The following is a 15325-nucleotide window of genomic DNA, read 5'->3' as shown; positions in this document are numbered from 1 at the left end:
CAGTCTGACAGCGAAGAGCAGGCAGCCTTGCACAGAGCAAGCACAAACAGAGCTAGCCATCAATATAACGGAGAAAATGTCAAAAGGTAAACGATCAAAAGTGTGGCTGTATTTCGCACAAAAAGATTCAAACAACGCGACGTGCAGCATATGCAACAACAAAATTGCGTGTTTGGGGGAGAGAACTCAAGAGGCTCTGAAGCTAAACTCTTAAAGGGGCAGTACACATTCACGAAACCAGTGGGTTTAAATAAATGCAAACTAATTAATATTTTTTTTACTCTGAAGGCAAACATGCTCATATTTCTGCAAAAGTATTACTGAAGTGTGAAGTGTGTGTACAGAGTGTGTTATGTATTTATTTATATTTATTTAAGTATACTGTAAACAGTTGTTATAAGTTAATATATTGTTCATAGTTGAAGTTAAAAGGTTTGAAGCCAAGTGTTTTGTATTTTTATTTATAGTATACCTTAAACAGTTAATATATTGTTAAATTTGAAGAAAACTATTTGCCTTGGCAATAAATAAGCCTAATGTCTTTAATTAAAAAAAAAAAAAAAAGTATCGGTTCTGGCACCGTTTAGGCACCGGTATCGTTTTAAAAGTATCGGTTATGTACCGGTATCGGAAAAAACCCAAACGATACCCATCCCTAGTCTTCAGTTGGTGTGTGTGTGTTTTATTGTTGAAGGGCTTGTGGCAGTGACTGAAGCGGTGAACTCTGACGATTTCCCCTCCGACTCCGACCTCCATCCCGATCAGAGGCCAGTTGGAGCCAGCGGGTGATCAATCGCTCAATTTCCTTGTCCGTAGCGTCTTCAGTCATAACATTTCTTCTTACAGCATCTGAGCTCAAACAAACAAGAAGCAAAAGAGAGTGCTACATGACAATTCATGCTGATGAATTATGCACTCCAATGTCTGCAATAATTAAAGTAACTTAGTAGCTATAGCTTACCTATTACCACACACTTCAATGTCGTGCTTTTGAAGGCTGTTTTTTCATTTGCACCGCTCCAGTTCACTGCCTTTGCAAATGTTGTTGTCATCGTTTGCGTCATAATACGCCACACAGTCTCCTTCACAGTAAGGCCTCCTACAATTCCAAGGTGTGTGGTCTAAAAGAAAAGCATGTATATCACTACTCATTACTGACTGAATGATTAGTTTGTGATAATTCAACAATTAGGTCTGGGCACACTATTAAGAAAGTCATATTTTGCTCACCAATTTCTTTCTTTCCTGTGGGTTCATTAAAAGCTCCTCCAGGCTAGACAGGTCTTCCTGGGTGGAAAGTGGAAGTTTAAAATTTGCCATAGTAGGCAGTGCATCAGTGTGTGGGTCAGTGCTTGAGAGTCTTTGTAGCTGAACCAGAATGAGCGTCTGCTGTTCCTTCAGGGAGTTCAACTGGATCAATATCTCCCTGAGAATAGCTGCAAAAAGAAAAGATAAAGACATTGGTAGAAGCAACATTCATACATACATTACTGTTAACAGTCCACCATTATAGAATACTTACGTGTAGGCATCGCCTCCCCAGAAACATGAGTGTTTTGCACATTCTGTTCTCATGGAGTGTTCTAATAAAATATAAGAGAAAATAGATATCACCACATTCTCACTCTAAAACTGATTACAAGTTCAACCCTTCCCACCTGTGATTAATCCCAAATAACTACATAATTTCAAGGCAATGGCCAGGCTAACTGTCGGTTTGCTGTTTTTGAAAATCTTACACGGTCTACGGTTGAGATCAGGGGCACTGGATTCCTTCCAACTGGTGAAAAGCTCCTAATTTGGCAAGTAGAAAAACGACTTGGACCTGCGGGGAGAATGGTAACAGTGTCTGTGGTGTTCATGGCATGGGTTGGAGAAGTCTGATCAGCTGCTGTGAAGGTCATATCATCAGAAAAAAAATCTGCTGCTGTGATGTTCATTGCATGGAATGGAGAAAACTGATCAGCTGTGATGTTTGTAGCAGTTCTTGAGGACCAACGCGCCATGATGTCTGTTGCAGAGGAGGGAGATAACAGATTTCCTCCGGCTAGAGCTATATTGACATTTTAACATTACTTTCATTCATTTAATTCAGACACCTTTGTAAAGATGAATGGAAATAATTGTGCAAAAATGACTGCAATCCAATGGGCCAAGAATGGGTCTCTTTAAAGCAGCAGTAATTTTTCGCAGGGTAAGCACAGGTGTTATTAATGATTTCCAATAATATTCTGATTCAGTTTAGCAGAATCAGGTCCTTATTGGATGTCATCAATGACACTTGTGCTTCTTGGAAAAAACGGCTGCTGTGAAATAGGCCCATAACAAAAGATTTTAAAATGTTAGTCCTTACCTTCAGGGGCTGTGATCGAGGAGCATTCACTAGTAGCGTGTAAATCTTTTTCCTGGCTGAAACGTTGCGTGCCGGGGCTTCATCATCATCACTGCTGCTTTGTGGTCTTTTGCAGCCTCTGGTTGATTAAAGATGACATAAAATCAAAACTGGTTTTACCCTCTTTGTTGAATAGGCGACAAGGCGACACAAAAAGTGTAAATATAATATTCTGAGCCACTTGGTTTCTTGTAAATTTCTTGTACAATCTTGCCAGAAATAGGGCAAATCTGATTAAGCAAAAACACAGATGGATTTGAATCTCACTGTGCTGTATGGCTCATTACCGATTCTTTCTCTTCAGGAACTCAGGAACACTGTCATCTTCTGTTTGCAGATCAGACTGTACAGTTGCCACAGGCAACTTGGCCAGGGCATGTTCATATGATTCTGTTAGCATAAATACAAGACGATACAGATTAGGTTAAGATGGGCGGATTAATGCTTGCTATTTCAGTAAGAAAACATTAATAACTAACAGGGTAAAAGCATTACTATACCATGAGAATAAAGCACTCATATTTTGTACAGAGCCCACAAAGAGGTAGGTTCATCTTGTCTTGGCGCAGCCTTGCGGGACAGCTATTGTTTTGCATGGAGGCCAGAAACTTGTTCCCATTGAGACATTTTGATGGCACAACTTCGACTTCGTTGCTCCTGACAAATTCGACAACGTGATACATTCTAGAAGAAAATAAAATGATGGAGCTTAGGCTAGTCTTTCAATGTAATCACAAGCAGATGAAACAACGATCGCCTCACTATGAGTCTGTGCGACGCTCGACCTCGACATTCACAGGCAGCTCAAACTAAATGCATGAGATGCAGTCAATGAGCACGAGTGAAAAACTGAAAGAGAACATAACCTGGCCGCATTGGAGCATAGTTGCTACTGTGAACAACGTCAAACCGAGCCTACGTGTCTGACAATGCCTTGATACAATTAGAATTAGCATAACACCAGCCAGAGCGTGCAAAAAAAAAAAAAAATCAAATCAGCATGTTCATGAAAAGTTAATAAAATATGATATGAAACAGCTAACGCTGCTAATCGTTTAAAACTGCAGCAACACAACTCTCGCTAGCTAGTGTTCTTTAAGCAACATAGCTGTTAGCCCTCATTAAGCCTGACGTTACTCGAGGGCAATTTACGCTCAGAAAACAAAATGCTCTAAATGTAACTTGCAATTATTCACCTGACAGTTAAATGTACTCATACATCTGTGCAGAAAAGTGGCGGTCTCTAGTCAACTGGGCTATGCTACATGCTAGCTAGTTTGCAAAGTTGGCTTTAGAATATATGGTTGAGGCGAGGCCCTAGGTAAGATAAGAGGCGGCATGGCTAGCCGGCGGTTGCCCACAGTACATTATGCTTGGACACCCCATTTATTTGTTATAATAGAGCTGGACACTGTTAAGTCCTTTATATGCTGTGTAGAAACAAGTCAACATCGACTATCTGAATCAACTTCAGTTTAAGTTAGGCTACAGCGAAACAAACTTGGGCTAAGCTGTTAGTTTTCCCAACTTGCAGTAGATCAAAAATAACGTTCGACTGCGTAGGGATAATAACCTGATTGCAACGTTTAATGTCCTTGGCCAACAATAGTTCAAGTTCAAGTTTTTTTTACATAGCACATTTCATGTTATACATAGAATAGACTAAAACTAGATAGCAGCATAATGAAACATGCCTTACCTTTGGGAGAGCTTGCATCTAATGGCGGCAATCCATCCATGCCGCGAAATGCCGTTAGAGGAAATGTAACTATTTGATGAAAACAACGATCTCCACATGAGTAAAATGTACTAATTTTCTGTATCGTGAAATTCAATTAAATACTACTGAGTGATTCAAAGCTAATTGTATTCACGTAAAACTGAGTAAAATGCAATGAATAACTTATTATAAATTGTTGAATTCCACTCAATATGATTCCAAACGGCACATACCCGTTGAAATCGGCTTCATGTCGGCAACCCGTATCTGAGCCGAGCCCCACTACACCCCTCACCCACCCAACCCCCCACCTCGATCCCCCCCGCTCCCGCTGTGCACTACAGTAGGCAAAAATGACTCGGCCCATTTGCGGTTGCCAAGACTCAGCCGATTCCGCAACTCAACCGACGGTGCCGCAGGTTTTACGGAATCGGCCCGATTCTCCTTGCTAGCTGGGTTTAGAACATTGCCAGCAAAAAAAAATGACAAAATTGGGACCACACCAACAGTCTAGAAAGGACAAAACCTGCTCCTTCAAAGAGTGGTTCGAGAGAAAACCATGGCACTGCTAGTGATACTGCTTAATATCATAATCGTTATTTCAATGGTGACTACGGAGTCAGAGAGAAACTTTACCATGGGGCACAGCAGGGATTAAATATACGTGCATGCTTTAATGGAGAATTCTTTGCACACTTAACCCCACTAATTTGCATCTGTCAAAAACTCTCTCCTCTTATTAAAACCATAAACTGGGAGATGTATTATTGACTTTGTGAGATTTTGTGGTTGAGACTGGTGTGATTAGGTTTATTCCAGACAAATGTAGAAGCGTCAGGTATGCCACCTGTAGAAACGGGTGAAATGCACCGAATTTCACTTAGCCCTGGCCACGTGACATGAGCGTTTTGAACCACACCAGAGCCCCCTTTTAGAAATTCCTTGACCAGACCAGACATAGACATGTCTATGAGACCAGACCACACACTTGAGCACTGTATCGAAACATCTGCGCTTGGGAAGTTCGACATAGCGTTGAAACGTCAATATGGAGCGTCCCATCCTCAGTTAGCTTTCCAGTTACAACATGCAGGTACTTGGCTTGGGATTGGCCCGAAAGCTCACATATTCGTCTTGCCTGATAGCTGCTGAATATTTGTGATTGTGTAGAGACGATGATGTTGAAGACATGAAGAACCATAACATTCGTTAGGATTTTGTTTTCCATGATTTCAAAGTACTCGGTAAGTAACGACTAAAGACATTGATAGAACACTCTTTTAGCTACATAAAGCGTTGTTCTTACAGTGACGGCTAACATTAGCCAGCTAGCTATATTTGTGTATGTTGTGTTTTCACATTTTTGTTTGCTGTACGTTAAAAAGTACTGTTATCACAGTAGCATAACATATTTAAATTTACCAATACCCGCAAGAACAAACAATATGAACTTGATGTGACAGTTATGTGATCACGGTTATCGGTAGCTAACGTTAACTTCTTAGCTTAACCAAAGTCGCTCGTTAACAATACAATTTACAAAACAGCCATGCTAGCTGGTTAACAGTAATCGTATTAAATGAAAGCTCTCTCTGCAAGCTTACATCAGAGTTACAAACAAATTTGCAATATCAAGGCGTTTAGAGGCGAAGACTTTAGCAGGTTAAGTTCTTAGCAGTGATGAGTTCTGTTCCAAAGCAAGCAAGCTATCTAACTACCTAAAAGGTATGCAAAAGACTTGCTAACAACACCAACAGCCCAGTTGACACTGATAGAAGCTTCCCAACACACTAACTGGTGTCTTTTGGCAGTATAGCTGGCAATGCCATGCTGTGAAAGCTTTTCTTCCAGCCCGAAACACAGAACTACATAGTGTGTATCCTGGATGGCTAGTGGGAAAGACACAGAGGTTTATCCGTCCTTCACATGACCATATGTTGTGAAAATGAATTTGAGGATGGAACCAAAACTATCTGCCTTTAAAACCATAAAAGTGTCATCGTTGCATAATGTTACTTTAATATATGTTCCTAGTTATTGTTATGCCATGACACTTATTCCACTTTAAATGTGAGGTAGTCCTCATTTAAAAGAATCCACAACAAGTGTGAAATCGCCAACGCTTACTGACACTTCACTGAATCCGACATTGATTCATCACTTAAGAGTCCGCGATTTTAATCCAGTACACACGTTCAGCGAATTCCTCCTCCCTGTCCACTAGTTGTCTGCTCTGCTGTGTAAATTAGAATCAAACAAAGTGGCTCAGACCGAGCCGAACATCATTCCAGGCAATCAACATGTTACTTCAGGGGCATAGAAGGGAGGGGTGCAATTTGATAGGAGACTTTCAAGGAACACTCAGGGCGTTTTGGGAATGTTTATGGGACCATTATAGGACGCTCTCTAGAGCAGTGTTTCTCAACCTTTTTTGCTCCATGACCCACATTTTAAGTTACCAGTGAAAGACCCAACAAAAAATAATCAGCATGAACCATCAGGCCAATAATTTAACAATTGTATTATTATTATCATTACTACCACTAATACTAGGCTTAATACTTTACCACTGTTGTACCACTTAAAACACAAGCAACTGTTTAACAGTCAGGATCAGTTATGCAATCATGGACTTAGGCCTATATGTTCAACTTCTTTGAGATACCATGGACTTAAGCCATACATAATTAACTTACATGTTTACCTTTCTAGTCAGAGATGGACTTACATGTTCTGCTTATAACAGGACTTATGTTAATTTTCTAAATGATAAATCCTTACTTACGTGCTCAACTTTTTAATGAGAAATGGTCTAAATTGTTCAAATAGTAAATGAGATCCCTGAATGTTTTCCTGAGGCTGCCCCATCTGTTGACACACCAACACACTTTGAGCAGGAGACTTGACTGAGTTAAAGTATGTGTTAGAGATGCACCGATTGCAAAATTCTTGGCGATACTGATTTCCGGTTTTTAAGGAGGTCTGACCTGCCAAAACCGTTTTTTCCGATACCGATTTTCTAAGAAATAATGATAATCATATAATAGACATCATATTTGTTTGGCTTGAGTACCCTTCTCCCAGACAACATTTTGCTTATATAACTGCAATTAAAACCACAACTAGTGGTAGGCTATATGCTATCATAACTCCCCTTTTCAAGAATAAAACATCACAAATAAGAAATAGAGTGAGTTTCAACAGTGCCTCCTGAGCAGATTTATTTTGAACACTGACATTCAGTCCAGTTTACAGGTCAATAACTAGGATAAAACTAAAATAAATACAAACAAAAGATAAAGTGCACTATTATGTACTGAAAATAAACTGGTTCTCAAAGTAAATTGCACATTTCAGGCCTTTGACCTCTCTAAATAAAAACGTGCATCATAATATGGGATTAAAAAAACATCAATACAGACAGGTAGCTTTAGGTTGTTATCAAAGTACTCCACCCCACTCCCAATGCAATCACTTAACCATCAATGGCAGGTTCTTCTTCACAAACAGAAGCATCTCTGCCTTCTCACCAGAAAGCCTGTTTCTTTTCTCATCTATGACATTACTAGCCAAGCTAAACAAGCGCTCGCTATCGACGCTTGTTCATGGAGCAGAGAGGTAGGCTTGGGCAAGCGGGGCAAGTGCAGGGTAGTGTGTTTTGTTTTCATGCCAGTATTTCAGTACATCATTTACAGTTTCATCTTCAGATCTCTTGATGGGCAACTCGGACAGGTAACGATGTAACTGCACAGATGAAGTCGCTCTTCCTCATTGCTAGCACTCTCCTTCAGTATCTCAGCATGCACCGAAAGCAGTGGACTTGCCCTTTTGGCTGCAGGTTCCTCAGAAGGCTGATCAGGTGTGGGTTTGCTGGCACTGGTGTCCACTGTGTCCAGCATGTTCAGAAGCACCCTTTTCACCTCATCCTTTACTTCTGCTGAGAAGTAGCAGGTTTTGTATCTATCAACAGACAAAAGGGATTTTATTTTTTATCATATAGCCACATTAGCCAGGCAATACATAAATGTTGTGCACTCTGAACATACACAATCAGGCACTAAAAGGCCAACAAAAAATACCTTTTTTTGTTTTAATTATTTTCATGTTTTGATATACCCATGCAAACACGTTAGCCTATAGCTTAGTAGAAAATGCTTATTCATTTAAGAATAGTAGTGGGCTGATTAACATTATTAGCAGTAAGTTATAACTTGCCTGGGATCCATAGCAGTGGCCGCAGCGTACAGTGGATTCTTCTCAATGTCTTTAAACCTTCTCTGGACTGCTTCCAACAGCGTGGCTTTGGCAGTGCCCACACCACGGTCTGTGTCTGCTGCTCTCCCCAAAAGGCGCTTCAGTGCGGTGATTTCAGGGATGACAACTGCGGTGGTGGCTGACGAGGAGCTAATTGTCTTAGTGAGTTCCTCAAGAGGTTCAAGGATGCTCAACAAATTCTCAATTAACCCCCACTGATTTGTGGTGAGTACGGCCGGGAGCTCGTGTTCTGTTGCGTATAAGCCCAGGGCACGTTTCTGTTCCAACAGCGACTGCAACATATAAAATGTGCTGTTCCACCTTGTGGGGACATCCTGTTGCAAGCGCTTCGTGGGTTGACCCAACTCCTCCTGGATAGCGTGGGGTTTTGAATAGGCTAGCGATGAGTGTTTGAAGTGCGTGACTATTCTCCTTGCCACAGGGTCAGTGATAGAGCGTTGAGACTGCAGTCCCTGAATCACCGCTTACTGTAGTGTATGTGCCATACACGGGAGACTGGGGAGGTTGCCATCATCCAGTGCTTTGGTCATATTCCGAGCGTTGTCACGCAACACGACATGAACCCTCTTCTTATCGATTTTCCACTCCGCCAACATTTTGTCAAATTTGGCTCTTAGATTGTCGGCGGTGTGGGACCCGGGGCATTCCTCACAGCGTAGAAGCACTTGATGAAGCTGTGGTTGCTGCGACTCTGCTGCATCCCTCCTCTTAGCGGCAGTGTCCTTATATTTGCTAAACACACCTGGGTGCTTCTTTTCCAAGTGGCATATTAAGTTTGTTGTTCCAAATGTCTTAGGCGTTGATCCTCCACGGCTTATTTTTGACTTGCAATCATTAGCCTACAAACAGTGTGTTTTGGGTCGTCCTGGCACACAGTGAAATAAGTCCAAATCAGCGACATGTTTTCTTCCCGAGTCTTGCTAGTTTTTAGCTGTTTTGCTCTGGGCGCCTTGAGCTGCTACGCACCTCACATGCGGGTCAGTTTGATCGGCCGAAAACCGGAAATTATGACAGTGACCTGCAGGTCACCGATTGTGGCCGATTGGATATAAAACCGGCTTTTTTAATCGGCGGCCGATTGATCGGTGCATCTCTAGTATGTGTCAATTCCAGTAAAAAAATCTCTGGTACATGTCGGCAAATCTGCTTTAAATAAGAACTGCTCTTCAAAGTCATCATTCCGCACATAAACCAAGAGAATGTCAAGGCTAGCCACGTCTGTGGATTCATCGAGTTGTAAGGCCAAATAGTCACAAGCGCAGAGAAGTTCAGTGAGCTGCTGCTCAACATCATTGGACATGTCACATGTCACATATCTGTCATCTCATGTCACATATCTAGAGGTGCACCGAAAATTCGGCAACCGAAAAAATCCGGCCGAAAACGCAAAAAAAGACACTTTCGGCCGAAAGCCAAATGAGTGGCCGAATCGGAGGCCGAAAAGTGGTGGTGACGCAAAATTATACACTCTTGTCTGATTACACAAGCAAGGAGCACAGGCCACCTATACGATCTCAAAATAGTAAAAGGTAACAATGACGCAACCCCCTCTAGCTTTTTATGGGTCGTCAAAGTTCCTAATTTCCGTCTCCTCAATGCAATGTATTTCTGCAACTTGTCTTCTAATGCCTTCTCAGTTAGCTTACGTGATCTTCCCTGCGCCATCATATCCTCTACACTTCTCTGTTCTTCCCCATCAGACATCGTTCACGTTGCAGAGTTAATGGTCAAGCTGTATGCCACAGTTCAAAAGCCCTCCTTACACGGAACTTTTCTTTATAAACGAGTGCAAAGCAGCTTCTCAAAAATCGCTAAAAACTCCACATTGACTGATTCAAGGCAGGCTATCAGTGTAGATTCTTGCTAGGGGTGAATCACGTTGCTATTTCCAGCATGGAGCAGTTACAGTTTAACTTTCGTTTTTATCCCATTTCAATAGTTATCTTCATTCATCCGTATATCTTCGTATCTTCTTAATACTGAAAAATAGAAAGGATTTTTCGATACCTGTTCTCGTAGAATGCTTCAATGAATTACCAGTTCCAACTTTAGCTTCGGTGGGGAGACATCCTTTTCACCGGTGCAGCAAGCTAGCTGCGTTCCACTCCTTGTACAGGTAATCCAGCGAAGTTCAGCTAAGCTAGTTTTTTGACTAAATGTAGTGGCACTCCGTCTGTCTGAGTCTTCTGTACCACGTTTTTTTGAGTTCAGTTCTAAAGCTATTAATTGACATGCGTGAAACAAGATAAACTTAAAAAAAAAAAATGTTTACTGGATCAAAAATAGAAATACAAGTTTGCACGGTCAAAAAACGATGTCGCTTCCAACATCTGAGCTCAAAAGCTAAAACTAACAGTTCCTTGATATCAGTTCTCCAACATTTGAAGATTTTCAAATAAACATTTTTCCTTGAAAAACATTTCTAAACATTTATTGTAAGCAGTAGATTTAAGCAATATTTAAAAATAGTGTTTTGACAACTTTAAACGGAACTGTCATTTTCGGTTTCGGTATTCGGCCAAGCGATTAATTATTTTTCGGTTTCGGTTTCGGCCACAAATTTTCATTTTGGTGCATCTCTATTTGTTATGTTAATTGAATTGACCTGGATTGAAAACAACCCCCGCCAGGGGAGGCACCCCGTCACTGCTTCACTGATTTAAAAAACCTGAAAGTCACAGGTTCGATCCCCACTAGTGGCAACCATGGCCCAAGTTGCTTAACGACTGTTAACGACTCTTAATTACTGTTATCAGAGTAAGCCTGACTCTGTATAATTACATGCCAGAAACGATTCTCAAGAACATTAAGGTGAAATAATAAGTTAGGAACATTACACAAGTTAAAACTTTTAAACACATACCACCGTAAACATGTGAGATAATTCGACAAAAGATATTGAAAGACAGCTAACTCACTGCTTCGTCAAATAAGACGGATCAACTATATATATATATCTGGAAACCACTTACAGATTCCGATTAGCTAAATTTGCGTCTGGATGGAAAGGTGTTATCTTTCTCCATCCCACCCATGTTAAGCCATTTCTAGCATAACCTGCGATCTACCGTGGAAAAAAGAAGCCAGGCGATTTTTTTAATCAGTTCTCACCACACAACGACGTCTCATCTTTGCTTCTTGAATGTCGATATGTAATGGTATGGTGTTATTGAAACTTACTACGTGTAAAAAAGACTAGAAATGTTTATTATTCGACGTTACGTTTATTATTCGAGTCTCAAGCCTCTAATGTTGCCTCGGGCGCCTTTAAGTGAACATAATTAAAACTTCACATAAGTCCACTAAACAATTCCCACTTAAACTAACTATAACTAGATCAGAAGCTCCAGTAACAGAAGAGAAATACCACAGAGGAGGGGGGAATGATAAACCAGTGAGTTGCTTGCACCAACTAGCGATTATCTGTACCGGAAAGGTGGCTCAGTGGCTGGAGCACAGCACCAGAAACCTGAAGAGCGCAGGTTCTAAACTCGCGTAAGATTTCAAAATCTACCTGAAAAGACACAGGTTAGATATTCACGAGTGGCAAACATGTTCCAAGTTGGGAAATGACTATCTCAATATCAGAGTAAGCCCGACTCTGTGAATCTCAAGAACATTACTGAGAGGAAGCTCCGGAATATGAGTGGAACAGCCTCGAAAGTACATTGCAACCCTCGAACTCTGAAAATTAAAGGCAAATCAAGAATCGTGATAACCCCGGAATCAAAACCCTAAAGACAGAACTCTGAATCTCTGAAAATGGAAGGCAAATCAAGAATTGTGATAACCCCGGAGCAAAAACCCTGAAGACAGAATATCAATTCAATTTAGAGATGCACCGAAATGAAAATTTGTGGCCGAAACCGAAACATAATTAATCGCTTGGCCGAATACCGAAACCGAAACCGAAAATGACAGTTCCGTTTAAAGTTGTCAAAACACTATTTTTTAAATATTGCTTAAAGGTGCATTAAGGATTAATAGCTATTCGCTAAAGGTATGCTAGCAGCTAAAACTAACGAAATCTCTTGAAATGTGCTGACTTTGACATTATGACAAACTAATTACTCAACGACTGTCCTTACACAGTCAAACATCAATCATGTGCAACACAAGACTAAGCAAGACGGCAAATAAGCTACTTACTAGATCGGCAGAAGGTAATCAAAGTCAGGTCGGCGGGCATCGGCAGGCAAAACTACAGAAGACAGTTATATGCCTATCGACCCTGCTATGCCATTGGCACGGACGCAATTCTCCATATTAAAAGTCATTGTAGCGCCCCAATTTTTTTTAAGCTGTTATTTTAAGGTTAAACTGCCTATCCTAACCCTAATCCTGAAGCATAATTGTTGCATATTGTGCCTTTAAATCTACTGCTTACAATAAATGTTTAGACATGTTTTTCAAGGAAAAATGTTTATTTGAAATCTTCAAATGTTGGAGAACTGATATCAAGGAACTGTTAGTTTTAGATTTTGAGCTCAGATGTTGGAAGCGACATAGTTTTTTGACCGTGCAAACTTGTATTTCTATTTTTGATCCAACATTTTTTATTGAAGTTTATCTTGTTTCACGCGTGTCAATTAATAGCTTTAGAACTGAACTCAAATAATGTGGTACAGAAGACTCAGACAGGCGGAGTGCCACTACATTTAGTCAAAAAACTAGCTTAGCTGAACTTCGCTGGATTGCCTGTACAAGGAGTGGAACGCAGATAGTTTGCTGCACCGGTGAAAAGGACGTCTCCCCACCGAAGCTAAAGTTGGAACTGGTAATTCATTGAAGCATTCTACGAGAACAGGTATCGAAAAATCCTTTCTATCTTTCAGTATTAAGAAGATACGAGATATACGGATGAATGAAGATAACTATTGATATTGGATAAAAACGAAAGTTAAACTGTAACTGCTCCATGCTGGAAATAGCAACGTGATTCACCCCTAGCAAGAATCTACACTGATAGCCTGCCTTGAATCAGTCAATGTGGAGTTTTTAGCGATTTTTGAGAAGCTGCTTTGCACTCGTTTATAAAGAAAAGTTCTGTGTAAGGAAGAGCTTCTGAACTGTGGCATACAGCTTGAGCATTAACTCTCATGGATGCAAACGGCGCGCTTTTCGGCGCCTCTCGCTTTTTTCACGGCGGTTTGGGTGACTTGTGTGAATCATGCAGATCCGAAGAGCGGGGCGTTGGGGTTGTAATTGGTTATGAAATGACATTATATTAAAACTTTCGGGGGACATTCGGGACGTTCCAGCAACGTCCCTTGTTGGTTATGATATGACATTATGTTACAAACTTTCGAGGGACACTCGGACGTTCCAGAAACTTCCCTGGTTGCTGATCTGACATGACATCTCTCGTGGACCTGCCTGGTTACTTGGTTGGGTCCCTATCAACGCTCGTGAAACCCTGTTGTAGAGTGAAGACGTCGAAAGAGAGAGACAGCAAATTTTTGATCCCGCATCCTTCATAGCTAGTAAAAGTACCGTTTAATAATAATTTTGTGTAAATATATATTTAACTTAAGTTTTAGGATTTATAGTTTAGTTCTTTGTTATAGTGTTATAGTGTTAAGTGTTTTTGTGTAGTTCAATAGTTTAGATTAGTTTTTAGCGAACTGTGAAGGTGGGAAGGACAGACACCCGAAGGACAGGATTTGAGGTAAATACATTTTAATACAAACTTACGTTCTACCTGTATCTATGTATTTGTATGTTTATCCAACGTGAAAATGCCATAGCTAGGAATATCAATATTAATAACTGTACAACTAGCTCAAACTGTGAAGGCGAAGTCAGCTAAATTGAGATGTCGCGACATACGCGTATATCGTGTTATTTGTATAACAAATTAACAATGTTATGGATAGCACTAAATAGGAATATGCCTACACGCTAGTTGTGTTGCAGCATTAAGGATACAGAAAATACAAAAATAGCTGAATTGGCTACTTTTGGACAGGTGAAGACTCTAGCTCTACAAAAAGCTAAGTAGTTACTTTTTGACAAGAGCCACAACCAAGACGTTTAGCGAGAAAAGTATCAGAATGACAGTTGGCTGTCTTTGCCATTTGACATTGACTCAGACGCGCATGCTCTCTTAGTTACTGTTGCTACGTCAAACAAACTGTAGAGTGGAGAGCCGAGTGGCGCGCCAGTCGTGTTGCTCCTATGTAATGCTGCCTGTATTAAAGATGTAATGGCATTTTTGTGATGAAAAGAGCAGTGATATAATGTACATTAGCCAACTTTAGTAGCTATACGTTGGCGAACAGATTAGCTTACGCTATAGCTATACAAGTTATAACACTGGCTGCATTTACGTTCGTTGTTACCACTATTTTTCGAACTGTATGTATCTTTATATATTTTTTTTAGCATACAGTTTTGCTAAAATATTCAACTCAATGTATTTGCAGAATGAGGGAAATGGAGGAAAGTGAGGCACTTCTTGTACAACAAATTGATAAAGGCTGCAAAAGCAGTTGGAAATGGGCTTGGCTGAAGCTTGAAACAACAATCAAGGTCCATGCAGTTGAACACAAATTCATACTGTCGGACATATTCAAGAAAATTGAAAAAAATGGTTGTGCTAAATGTACTCTCTGCATAAAGGAAATAAACTACAGTAGCAGAGGGGTGCATGCCCTTTTTGCACACTGTCAGGCATCCATTCACACAAATAGAGTGCACTCAATTTTGTCAACTCGAAGTGTGGCACAACTCCTCCGTAACCAGCCACCCTTACCAGCTGCTCAGTGTCAGGCCTCAGCACCAGAAAAGATCAGGGAAAGTGTTAAGCTTCCAGTGCCAATGTGTAATCGCATTGCTAATGGAGAGGTGAGTGTGTGTGTTGAAGACTAGTTAAACAAACATATTTTTTGAGGAAATGAGTACAGAATGAGGGCATAGCAAATGGAGATGAACAAAAT

The 15325-nt window shown here is 40.6% G+C and overlaps 1 protein-coding gene across 1 annotated transcript in view; it reads left to right on the top strand.

Annotated features, from left to right (window-relative positions):
• Nucleotides 1–5102: 5102 nt before the first annotated feature.
• The window catches only part of LOC308364800 (zinc finger FYVE domain-containing protein 9-like), a 102075-nt gene continuing 91852 nt past the window's right edge, over nt 5103–15325 (top strand). Inside the window, exon 1 of the mRNA XM_080838043.1 lies at nt 5103–5356. The gene's annotated coding sequence lies outside the window, so the exon portion shown is untranslated. The remainder of the gene's footprint in view (nt 5357–15325) is intronic.

The sequence above is a fragment of the Sprattus sprattus genome, assembly GCF_963457725.1.
Source record: "Sprattus sprattus genome assembly, chromosome: 4".
NCBI lineage: Eukaryota > Metazoa > Chordata > Actinopteri > Clupeiformes > Clupeidae > Sprattus > Sprattus sprattus.
The sequence above is the reverse complement of the archived record's forward strand: the minus strand, read 5'-3'. Positions and strand labels throughout refer to the sequence as shown.